This window comes from Mirounga angustirostris, unplaced genomic scaffold, assembly GCF_029215605.1.
Source record: "Mirounga angustirostris isolate CCGP_5_RB_7025 unplaced genomic scaffold, mMirAng1.0.hap1 SCAF_14, whole genome shotgun sequence".
Classification (NCBI taxonomy): domain Eukaryota; kingdom Metazoa; phylum Chordata; class Mammalia; order Carnivora; family Phocidae; genus Mirounga; species Mirounga angustirostris.
Window position 1 is genome coordinate 15,839,935 of NW_026991722.1, and position 12,289 is coordinate 15,852,223.

Below are 12,289 nucleotides of genomic sequence, written 5' to 3' on the forward strand. Positions count from 1 at the left end.
TCCAACCCTTATCTTTCTACTGTCTCTCTCCAGCAGCTCCTTTGGTCTAAAATTTCTGGTCATCTTGCTCTTCTCTTCATCACGGATTTCTCAACATTTTTTGCATTTTGCAAAAACTTCAACAAAGTTTTACAAAAAATTTTTAACAAGGGAAAATTCAATGTCATTTTTTTTTCTAGCATCAGTGGCACATTCTGCAGCCAACAAATCCAAAGATATCAATGAACAAGGGAAATTATTACCAACAATATCTGCCACTGTGTTGCCTGTGAGGACTTGAAATCTTGCGTGGTGATTTCCTGGATGAGCACAGGCCTGGGAAGGGGTTGGCAGTACCAACCAGCCTCACCAGTCTGCTTTGGAAGAGTGTGAACAGTGCCCAGTTTGAGTCTGAGCTATGCAGGTAGGAGGGAAGGGTGGCGGCTGGTCGGAATGAGCGCCATCTAGTGGAAGTGAGGCTGCAAGGCTGACAGTAGAAAATGGGAGCGGACGACAATTAACATCCTGGTTCTACTGAAGGTAAGAAAAACAAAGCATGAGCAGTTGGTGGTGAATGGAAGATAGGTGGGAGCAGAGCAGCAGGTGGGGAGGGGGAGCTGGGCACAGGGAGGGAGGACCGGGAAGAGGAGGATCATGCCAGTCTTCAATGGGAAACAGGAGGAATAGAATAGGAACTATTTATTTTCTTTGTCCAGGACCCGTCCATGATCCACAGCTTTAGAAATAAAAAAATAAGAATGAAATAAAATAAGCAAGTCAACCCTCTGTCAGTTTGGGTCATACCAGTTTAAACAGTTTGATTTGGGGCGCCTGGGTGGCTCAGTTGGTTAAGCGTCTGCCTTTGGCTCAGGTCATGATCCCAGGGTCCTGGGATCGAGTCCCACATCGAGCTCCCTGCTCATTGGGGAGCAAAGTTTGATTTATCCTTTCAGTTGAGAAATCAAAACTATTCTGCATATCTGCATTTCAAATTTTGAAAAGGTAACAAGAAACACTATTTCGTAATTATAAACACAATAGGAAAAAGTGAAATGCATTGGCACTCTCTATTGTGGTCAGTTAAAGGAGACAGAAAGAACGGTACACAAAGGGGCAGAAAAAAAGCTGAATGAGACTAACTGAGGCATTGCAGCCCCAGAAGGACGGTACCATGGGGTCAGATTCATCAGTTAAGGGACAAAGTGGCACAGACATGGCCCATGATTCCATACAGCTAAGTGTCGAAAACACATCTGTAAGAACAGGGCTACATCTTCAATACAAGCGTACGCCTCATGTTCGGCGCATTGAACTGGGGGCCAACATGACCCCGAACACATTTTCCTCTCTCTCTTTTTTTTTTTTTTAAAGATTTTATTTATTTATTTAACAGAGAGAGATAGCGAGAGCAGGAACACAAGCAGAGGAGTGGGAGAGGGAGAAGCAGGCTCCCCACGGAGCAGGGAGCCCGATGCGGGGCTGGATCCCAGGACCTGGGATCATGACCTGAGCCAAAGGCAGACGCTTAACGACTGAGCCACCCAGGCGCCCCCACATTTTCCTCTCTTTAGAGCAAAATAACAAGGGGCAAGAGCATCAAATGAGCAAAAGCTAATCCAATTCACAATCAAATGAGCATGGTGTGGGTTCAGAGCCAACTAAAAGTTGGAGCTGATTTTTGTCAGTGCCCTTCGTTCAACCAGCTGGAATGTTTTAGAAGTATTATCCCTTCAATCCTTTGAAATGAAGGATTTGTCTCTTGGTTGGGAAATATGTGTCTCATCATAAAAATGGAACACAGTGTCTCTGGTTTAGTTATTCTCTAGAGAAGCAGGCTTTATTGTACTGTATGCCAGGAATATAGTAAGGCAGGGGGGTGGGGGTGAACTGATTACAGTGAATTTATTTCAGGCATGAGAGACTGGGAGGCATTTATATAGATAGATGGATAGATCTGGGATAGGAAAGCTGTAGGCTTCTTTCCCAGGGTACCCATATCTGTGGAACAGACTCTCAGAAGGAAATCAATCGCTATGCCTTTTTTCTTCATGTCCAGGAATTCATAAAACTCGAATAAGCCAAGAGCAAAGACCAACTTCAGAAGATGTTTATGGATTCAAGGTTCTTAGAGACCATAAGCTCTGTTATAAAGGAATCCGGATGAGGCTAGGTGGGAAACAGCATGCCCAGGTACCTTTGCCCAACCTTGGGCTTCTTTTTCTACAACCATTGAAAAAAAGTGAAGAATGATACCTTTCTTATATCATACTCCTTGTGCTAAAATAAATCCCAGCCTGATTTGAGGTTTTAATGTAACAAATAAAACCACACAAGAACCAAAGGAAAATACAAAGAAATAATAAAGACAGACAAAAAAAGCACAACAAAAAATGCAGTTGGCTATTTATATGATCTTCAGGTGCAAATGGCTATTTGAAGACTAAAACCAGCAGCAAACATTGTAAAGGAAATGAGAGCTAGCTTTGGCTTTATTCAAGTTAAAAAACTTGCTTATTCAGGATAAAAGCACCCTAAACAGAGGCAAACCAAAAGGATGTGTGCAAAATTCTCTTCAGTTTCCTTCTGGTTGTAGGTAATCCACTCAAGATCGCTCATGACAAAAGAAAAGGAGAAGATAAGGATACAGGGGTACCTCACAGAATCCAAGGATGGGAGCATAGCTGGACCTCAGGAAAAATGGGAACGGCACGGGAAGCCATTGGGAATGAAGGCATGAAGTGGCCATTCTCAGTGTTGTCCTGGGACCGCAGGGTCTCCTGTCACTCATTTCTCAGTCTACACTGTTACTTCCTTCTTTTCTCTCTCAAACTCTCTTTCCCACCTTCTCTGTGTACCCACCTGCTCCCGACCTCATAAGTCTTCAAATCTACCCACATACAGAAGCTGTGCTCTGTAGGGTTGTTCCCAAGGCGACGGTGATGTGGTGACCTGAGGGGGGACGAGGCTCTTCGCTGGACCACCTGCCCTTTTCTGATGAGAATATGCAGGTTCCTGATCCCATCATATTTTCTGGTCTGTCTCCCAAAGAGCCCACTCCAAACCCCCTTGCAGGGTCTGCAGGACTAAGAAATCTCCAATACCTGAAGAAGCACGCCATGCCATCTCAGAGAGAACGTAGGTGAGGAAAATGAGCCAATTGTTTTCATCTTTGCCGCCCTCAGAATAAGACATAATGGCTGAAGGCTGAAGCATAAGAGGTTTTAATTACAGAGAGAGATCTTCATCAGACTGGGGGCTCTTCGCCCGCAACACTATGCCATGTGCCTCCCTGATTGAAACCTCTCTGGTTTCAACTCCAGCACATTCGATCCTTCACTAACCCCTGCCGTGATGAAGAACAGTGGCTCCTTCATTCTTCATTGTGGCCTCAGGTGCTTGGAGAGGAAAACTGGCTCCCCACACCTCTTCCCCTCATTTCTTTATAAGTTGTTTTTTCTAATTATAGAAATAACGCATGCTTATAGTAGAAAACTTGGAAAATGCAGAACTATGTACATTATCTATATTTTTACAAACACACATTAGAGTTTTACTACCGAAGTGCCTTATAACACCAAGTCATAGGAGGGGGACAAAACGAAGTTCCCTTTTGCTTTTATTTGTTGGACATCAGCTCCGTGCATAAATGCTAAACTCCTACCTGTGCTGACCGCCGGCAAGCAGGAGCTGGAGAGCAGGGACGGTAGCTCCCTGTGTGGCAGGGGAGGCCTTCACCTCTCCACCAACCATTTGAGTGCAATCTCCATGCTGTGTAATGAATTATCTCTCTGACATTCATTCTGTAAAAAAAAAAAAGGAAAGGAAAATATAGGCATAAGATACAGCCTTGCATTCAGCACAAATCAGAATTGACATGCATGTTTCAAAGAGGTGAAAGATGTGTGACTGATCTTCTCATTGTCTCTGTATCAACTGCTTTACAATGTATTTATCAGATTATTTCAGGACAGCAGAGAAATTATTACATTGCTCATTTTCTCTACATCCGTTTCCTAATCATCCCCCCCTGTGGGATCTGTCTACACTACCCCATTCATCTACAGGTATTGCTGCGAAGGTTATTTTTCTAAACCATAAATTCTTCCTGAACTTATCAAAGTATGATTATGAAAGCATGGAGGAATCTTGTTTTTTTCAAAATAAAAAATGTATTGTCTTTACAGAATAAATTTTTTGGAATGTGTATGGGGAACCAGATTTGAGGTTATTTATTTATTTATTTGGGGTTTTTTGTTTTGTTTTAATTCTAGTTAGTTAACATAGTGTTATATTAGTTTCAGGTGTACAATATAGTGATTCAACACTTCCATACATCACCTGGGGCTCATCACGACAAATGCCTTCCTTAATCCCCACCATCTATTTCACCCATCCCCCACCTCCTCCCCTCAGGTGATCATTAGTTTGTTCTCTATAGTCGAGTCTGTTTCTTGGTTTGTCTCTCTCTCTCTCTTATTCCCCCCTTTGTTTCTTTGTTTTGTTTCTTAAATTCCACATATGATTGAAATCATATGGTATTTGTCTTTCTCTCACTGATTCATTTCACTTAGCATTATAGCTCCATCCACGTTGTTGCAAATGGCAAGATGTCATTCTTTTTTATGGCTGAATAATATTCCATTATATATATCACACATCTTTATATATATGTGTATATATATATAATATATTACAACTTCATCAGACCATTATATATATATATATATCACAATCGATGGATACTTGGGCTCCTTCCATAATTTGGCTATTGTAAATAATGCTGCTATAAACATAGGGGTGCAAATATCCTCTTTAAAAATCCTTTTGAATTAGTGTTTTTTTAAAGATTTTATTTTTAAGTACTCTCTACACCCAATGTAGGGCTAGAACTTACAACCCCAAGATCAAGAGTCACATGGTCTACTGACTGAGCCAGCCAGGTGCTCCTGAATTAGTGTTTTTTTATTTTTGGTGTAAATACCCAGTAGTGTGATTCCTGGATCATAGGGTAGTTCTCTTTTTAACTTTTTGGGGAGCCACTATATTGTTTTCCTCAGTGGCTGCACCAGCTTGCATTCCCACCAACAGTGCTCGAGGGTTCCTTTTTCTCGACACCCAGTGTGAAGAAATCTTTATCTGAATTCAGTATTGCCAAAATGATAAAGGGCTACATGTTAGAGGCATTTATAAAACATTAGTTACATCAGGTATTTCATCAATATGTTTTAATATAAAACTTAGTTCAGTCCCGACGTGTGTTGTTAGGCACAAGAAACATACCTAATATAGTTCGCCTACTATTCATTTTGAATTTCTTGGTCCAAGACTATTTCTTTAGCACAAAGAGAAAGGTCCATTTCAGGGAAAAATAATATTCAAAGTAAATGCATATAATGCATTAAAATAATGCAAAGTCTTATATAGTTCCTATGATTCATACACATGTAATTGAGACTGAATACTGTAGTACTGAGGCACTATGGCAAGTCAGATGCAGAAGCAGGACAGATAACACTCTTTAACCAGAAAAATAGAAATGAAGAATAGAATGCCTATTAACATTGGCTTTGGAACTTAGATTTTAGGAAGATTGTTCTTTACTGAATACTATTTAGAATGGTGCTCTAAAGTTTGTGGAGAAATCAATTTGTATCTCTTTTAAGCCCTTCCAAATTTTCTTTAAATCTATCTCAAGGGGTGCCTGGGTGGCTCAGCGGGTTAAGCCTCTGACTTCAGCTCGGATCATGATCTAGGGGTCCTGGGATGGAGCCCGCCCCCCTCACCACATTAGGCTCCACGCTCAGTGGGGCGTCTGCTTCTCCCTCTTCCTCTGCCCCTCCCCCCTACTCATGCTCTGTCTCTCTCAAATAAATAAATAAAATCTTTTTAAAAACCTACCTTTAGGGGCACCTGGGTGGCTCAGTTGTTAAGCGTCTGCCTTCGGCTCAGGTCATGATCCCGGGGTCCTGGGACCGAGCCCCGCATCGGGCTCCCTGCTCGGCGGGAAGCTTGCTTCTCCCTCTCCCTCTTGCCTGCCGCTCTGCCTACTTGTGCTCTCTGTCAAATACATAAAAAAAATCTTAAAAAAAATACAAAAGACTTTAAACTTCTGTTATAAACCTAGTACAATAATTCCAAAATTTTTTGAGAAGATATTTTGTATGGAGAACAATGTTATACGAGTCTTTGTGTTTTGGGAGGTAGAAAAAAAACGGAATATAAATCTGTCACTCATATGCACCGCCAACATGTCAACACGCGTTTTGTCAGGGGAGCCATCTGGAGTTGAAACTAGTGCTGACTGCCTCCTCTGTTTGGGAAGCCAGCCATGCTGGTGGATGTACTTCCTCAGTTATCAGGGGTTTGCTGAGTGTCTGCCACTCTAGGTGACTGCAAAGTCAAAGGGAAGTAAGCCCTGGTCCCAGCCCTCAATGCACCGGTGATGTGGTGGGCGAAGGGAATACGTGGACAAGTGTGGGAGCGCCCGGGGCACTTAGCAGGGGTACATACCCGCAAGGCTGGCACGCAGGGGGCAGGGGCCAATACCACCCAAGCGGTGGGCGTGAAAGCTGGAAGCAGGATGCAGGGGAGGAGTCAGGGAGATACACAAGAGGAAGTATCCCAACCAGTTTGGGCTCCCAGCTTGACCCTGGAGGGAGGCGGGCACCGGGATGGTGTAAATAGAATTAAACTGCCTGGGGCATCCAGGAAAATGCCTGGGGCGACTCAGCAAGCAGGGTTCTCCATCCTTCAGGCATTTTTTTTTTTTTTTAAAGAACTTTACTAAAACTTAAGGGAAAACCACAGGAAGTGAACAAAGAAAATATATCGTGTGCTGCCCACTGCATGTAATACAGTTCTCTGGTTGTGCTCTGAAGAACAAGTGCAGCCCAAGAAGAGAGCGGTAAGTTGGCGGACAATGACCGCACCCGCCCAGGTGTGGGGGGCCAGCCCCTGGGGGGGGGTCATGAAGGGCCCCAGCCAGCGTGGTCCGGACCCCCAAGGCTTGCATTGGCTGCGCCTGCCTGGAGCCCAGTGCCAGGTGCTTGCACGGGAGGCTCAGTGACTTTCCATCCGAGAGCAGTAAACACGCACTTACTTGGGTTCCGCTGCCTTTTGATCCACAAGTGGGAACATATGAGGACTGTTTGCTTTTGGAGATGCCTGCTCCTCTGCCAAGCCGGCGAACGGAAACTGTTGTGCTCTGGATTTTCTGCCCTTGTTCAGAAGATCCTAATGACACGTGTTCATCCTCTCATCCACAGTCCCACAGTGTCCGGAAAACTGGTGTTCTGATCGTTGTTAGAGGGATTCGAGGCAGATTCCTCAGGACTGCGTTTCAGGCAGAGGTATACATCCTGTTTGTTGGCGGTACTGAAATCTACCTGCCCCGGACATCATATTTAGTGGCTGAAATTAGGGTGTGAGTTTCCAATAGCCAACTTTATACTCAAACCTTTAGCATAGGGCTCATTTGTCTCGGGGTCTGGTTTTGTTTAAGCTCAGGAGAGAAATGCTCCTGGAGGAGAGCAGAGCTAGACTTTGGCAGTAATTATATTTGCAGTCTTGCTCTGTGCCCAGCCCAAAGCCTGCACTGAGCCGCAGATGGGTAAAATGTGTGGAATGAACAAATTGTAATAATTAAGAATTAGAGAGGAAAACTTTCAAATGGTAACTATGGTGTCTTAGCCTTTTATGTTGCTATGTATCATTTAGAAGCTTCTAATACTTACTAAAGTGATTTTGATATCTTAAGCCTAATGCTATGGCACTAAATTTTATTTTGGAAAAAACACGTACAAAATCAAATGGCTAAATAAGTGAAGTTTTCTGCATTGAACACACAGGGAAGTTTTTTTCTTTAGTGAAAAATCTAGAGGAGTCTGAACAGTCACTATGTGACCTCACCAATTGATTGCACAGCAAGTACTTAGAAAGATTCTCAAATCCCATCATCAATATGATAGAACAAACAATAGACTGTCTAGACTTAAAAAAAAATCCAGCCATGACTGAGTGGATCAAACAAAGTACATATTTATTGGTTATAGTTCTCACAGCTAAAGGGTAAGTAAGGGTCTGTATGGCAAGAGTTAGGTGTGCTACGTTTCTAAGGTACAGGACTCTGAAGGATGTTACCAGTCAATGCTGTCACTGGTGTACCTGGCTCAGAGATGAGGCTTTTCCTGCCATGTGCTCGCATTCCTGTAGTGAGAGTCCTTGTGGACAAAACAGGTTAAATCATCAGCTTGATTCTGTGCAGGGCATGAAGAATAGCCTTCCCCTTTGGGAAATTAAATGGCATTAAAAGGTGTACAAGACATGCTTAAAGCCGAGGATGATGCCTCTAACATTTGGTGTAATATCTCCTGATAATTGCAGAAATAATTGCAAAAGGGAGAAGGGGAGAGAAGGGGAAGGACGGGAGGAAGAAAAGAACGTAAAGCAGTAGGTGTAAGAAGCCACCCCCAGGGGGCACCTGAGTGGCTCAGTCGTTAAGCCTTTGGCTCAGGTTATGATCCCAGGGTCCAGGGATCGAGCCCCACATCAAGCTCCCTGCTCAGCGGGAAGCCTGCTTCTCCCTCTCCCATTCCCCCTGCTTGTGTTCCTGCTCTTGATATCTCTCTCTGTCAAATAAATAAATAAATCTTAAAAAAAAAAAAAGAAGCCACCCCCAGATGTCTCTCCTATGAATTCCTGAGGTCCTTAACAGTGGCAGCCCACCTGGATGTTTCCTCCCCCCCAAATTCTAAAGTTCCCCCCTGTTCCTTCTCTATCATCAAAATGTACTTGTTCTATCCTTCTTTTCTCAGGTTCCAGAGTTTTCCCAACTCCTGCTCTATCATCAAAACGTACTTGTTTTGTTCCTTATTTACTAAGGGTCCCTGAAAGGCAGCTCACCCACTTGGTCACTTAGTGGGATGAGGTGTTAGTGCCTGGTACCAGCAGCCTGCGTCGTCCCCATCAGATGACATTTACTTGAACTGAGGCCTTGAATGCCTTAATCCAAGAGATAGAAGAATGGCTACCGTGAGAGTCCCCAGCTCAGGGGCAGGCCAGTGGGAGAGCTAGCTGGGACGTGGGTCATGAGCTCCCACTGCCATTTTTATCACATTGTCAAAAGGCAGCTGTCCCATAGCAGGGCGAGAAGCAGATATCTAAGTGTTCCGAAGTGGGTAGTTGTATATTCTTTTGAACGGGAACCCGTGGTAGCTCATTTCTGAGTCTGATTTTCCAAGAGCAATACATCCTGATGTATGCTCTTCATCCAGATCTTTGCTTGTCCTCCTCCCTTACGTCATTCAGATACATGTAGCTACAAACGGAAAGAAAGTCTCAGATTGCAATCCACAGCATTCTTTCATTGTTTGGAGACCTCCTTTCCTGCCAGATTTCTGAACGCCTTCCTCTCTCTGTCTCCTACCTTCAGAGTGCACATGTATGTGTAAAACGCTGATTAATACTTCACTCTGTGGAACTAATCTGGTGTACCTTTGATATCCAGTCTTAAAGATGTATTGTATGGAGACTAACATAACATAATAAAATAAAATTTAAAAAAAAGATGGAGTTTGGATTTTAGAGCCCTATTAATTTAGGTGAGAGTGACATCTAGCTGGAGTGGGGGGTGGGGTGGGAGGGATGGGGTGACTGGGTGATGACACTGGGGAGGGTATGTGCTCTGGTAAGCGCGGTGAATTGTGCAAGACTGTTGAATCTCAGATCTGTACCTCTGAAACAAATAATGCAATATATGTTAAGAAAAAAAAAAGAAGAAGAAGAAGGTAGCGGGAGGGGAAGAATGAAGGGGGGAAATCGGAGGGGGAGACGAACCATGAGAGACGATGTACTCTGAAAAACAAACTGAGGGTTCTAGAGGGGAGAGGGGTGGGAGGATGGGTTAGCCTGGTGATGGGTATCAAAGAGGGCACATTCTGCATGGAGCACTGGGTGTTATGCACAAACAATGAACCATGGAACACTTCATCTAAAACTAATGATGTAATGTATGGGGATTAACATAAGAATAAAAAAAAAAAAAGATCAAAGGAGGGGCAAAACAGCATCAACAACACACAACAAAACCCCAGCCTGATTCCTGGCTGCATGCTCTGGTGAGGAATGGAGAATCCAGTGAGATTCCTGTTGATGACGTGGCCATGGATGGGTTAAAGATATCTGAAGATTTAGGCTCCTACAACGCATATTAGGGAGGGAGCATAGAGGAGAGGCGTAAGTATGAATTAATGAGAGAATTTGTGGTGTGAGACAGCTTATGCTGCATAAATTCATTTTTCTTTTTTTTTTTTTTAAGATTTTATTTATTTATTTGACAGAGAGAGACATAGCGAGAGCAGGAACACAAGCAGGGGGAGTGGGAGAGGGAGAAGCAGGCTTCCCCCCGAGGAGGGAGCCCGATGTGGGACTCGATCCCAGGACCCTGGGACCATGACCCGAGCTGAAGGCAGACGCTTAACGACTGAGCCACCCAGGCGCCCTAAATTCATTTTTCAAGAGGTTGATTTATCACGCAAAAGGTATGAACATGAAATTAGTGCATGCTATCACCAAGTGGTGGTAATGATTCAAAAGTCAAGATTTTGGTCATTAGGTGTGCTCAGCTGGAAGAAATTAGCAAATTTTCCTACTTATTATACTTTAAAATATAAATGTACTGAAGACTAGAATATTGAAACATTATATTAAAAGCAAACTTTAAAAAGCAAGATTAAGGAATATTTAATCATTATTACAAGTTCAAAGAATTTATATTACAACGAGGAACGTACAAGTCATGCTGTCATGTCATGTTCTCACTTACACACAAGCAAAGCCCGTTATCAGACTTTTTGTTACTGTTAATCTGATAGGTAAAACAAAGCATAACTTATGCTATTTTTATTTTGCATTTCTTGTATTATGGCTAAGATTGAGGAACTTTTTGTCTAATTTTCTTCTCTGTGAATTGTCTCCTTATACTTTGCCCATTTTTCTGTGGAGTTAATGGTATTTTAAAAATTGATTTGTAGGAGGCGTGCCCTGGTGGCTTAGTCGGTTAAGCATCTGCCTTCGGCTCAGGTCATGATCGCAGAGTCCTGGGATCGAGCCCCGCATCGGGCTCGGTGCTGGGCAGGAAGCCTGCTTCTCCCTCTCCCACTCCCCCTGCTTCTGTTCCTGCTCTCGCTATCTCTCTCTCTGTCAAATAAATAAATAAAATCTTTAAAAAATATATGATTTGGGGGCGCCTGGGTGGCTCAGTTGGTTAAGCGACTGCCTTCGGCTCAGGTCATGATCCTGGAGTCCCGGGATCGAGTCCCACATCGGGCTCCCTGCTCAGAGGGGGGTCTGCTTCTCCCTCTGACCCTCTTCCCTCTCGTGCTCTCTGTCTCTCATTCCCTCTCTCAAATAAATAAATAAATCTTAAAAAAAAAATTTGATTTGTAGGAGCTCTTTATATATTAGATTAGCTCTTTATCTGAGATATAAATTGTAAAAATTGTTTCCAGAGTTTGTCATGTGTCTTTTCACTTTGCTTATGATGGTTTTTGTCATGTAAAATTTTCTTATTGTTTGGGTTTTTGTGTTATAAAGACATTCCCTCTTCTAAGATTATAAAAGAAAATTATTGTATGGTCCTTATAGTACTTTTATTGTTTATCTTTTCTATTTAAATATATGATCAATCTGGAATTTTTGAAATAGTGTTCTCACTTTATTTTTTCAGTTGCTGGATTGTCCCAACATCATCTATTCAATAACGTACTTTAAAGGTCACCAATGACTTGGGTTCTGGTTTGCCTAGGACTATCCTGGTTTTTACCTGTTGTCCTGGCATAATTTCGAATTGTGTTCCCTTTCACTGTCAAATGTGCCCTGTTTTGAAGGACAAATTACATGTTTACCCTCCTACCCATGATAACTAATACAATATACTTGACCAAAATTGACCCATGGCTAACATCTTACCGCATTGCCTTTATTGTTTGGGCTCTGTCTATATATGTCTTAAGAGTAGGCATAGTCTCTTTCATAGCCTTGGTATTTTCCTTGAAGCAATATTTTAATCTACTGTCATATTACAATTTTGCCAGTTGCCCTCATAATTCCCCTTATAGCATATCTGTGCCTCCCTACCCCCTCACTATCTCCCTGCCCCACCCTTACCCCACCAAGTATAGGATCCAGTCTAGAATCAAGCTTTGGATTTACGTGTCATATCTCTTTGGCTTCCTTTAACCTAGAATTTTTTTGTCTTTTATGGTGGCATTGACACTTTTAAAGAATACAGTCTTCCCCTATCTTTTTATTC

General features: G+C 42.8%; 1 long non-coding RNA gene across 1 annotated transcript; it reads left to right on the forward strand.

Annotated features, from left to right (window-relative positions):
* The first annotated feature begins 225 nt into the window (after positions 1-225).
* Positions 226-3,113, forward strand: LOC135362527 (uncharacterized). The gene is made up of 3 exons (XR_010407346.1): positions 226-519; positions 2,036-2,169; positions 2,573-3,113. It is a non-coding gene; the product is annotated as an uncharacterized LOC135362527 (long non-coding RNA).
* The last annotated feature ends 9,176 nt before the right edge of the window (positions 3,114-12,289 follow it).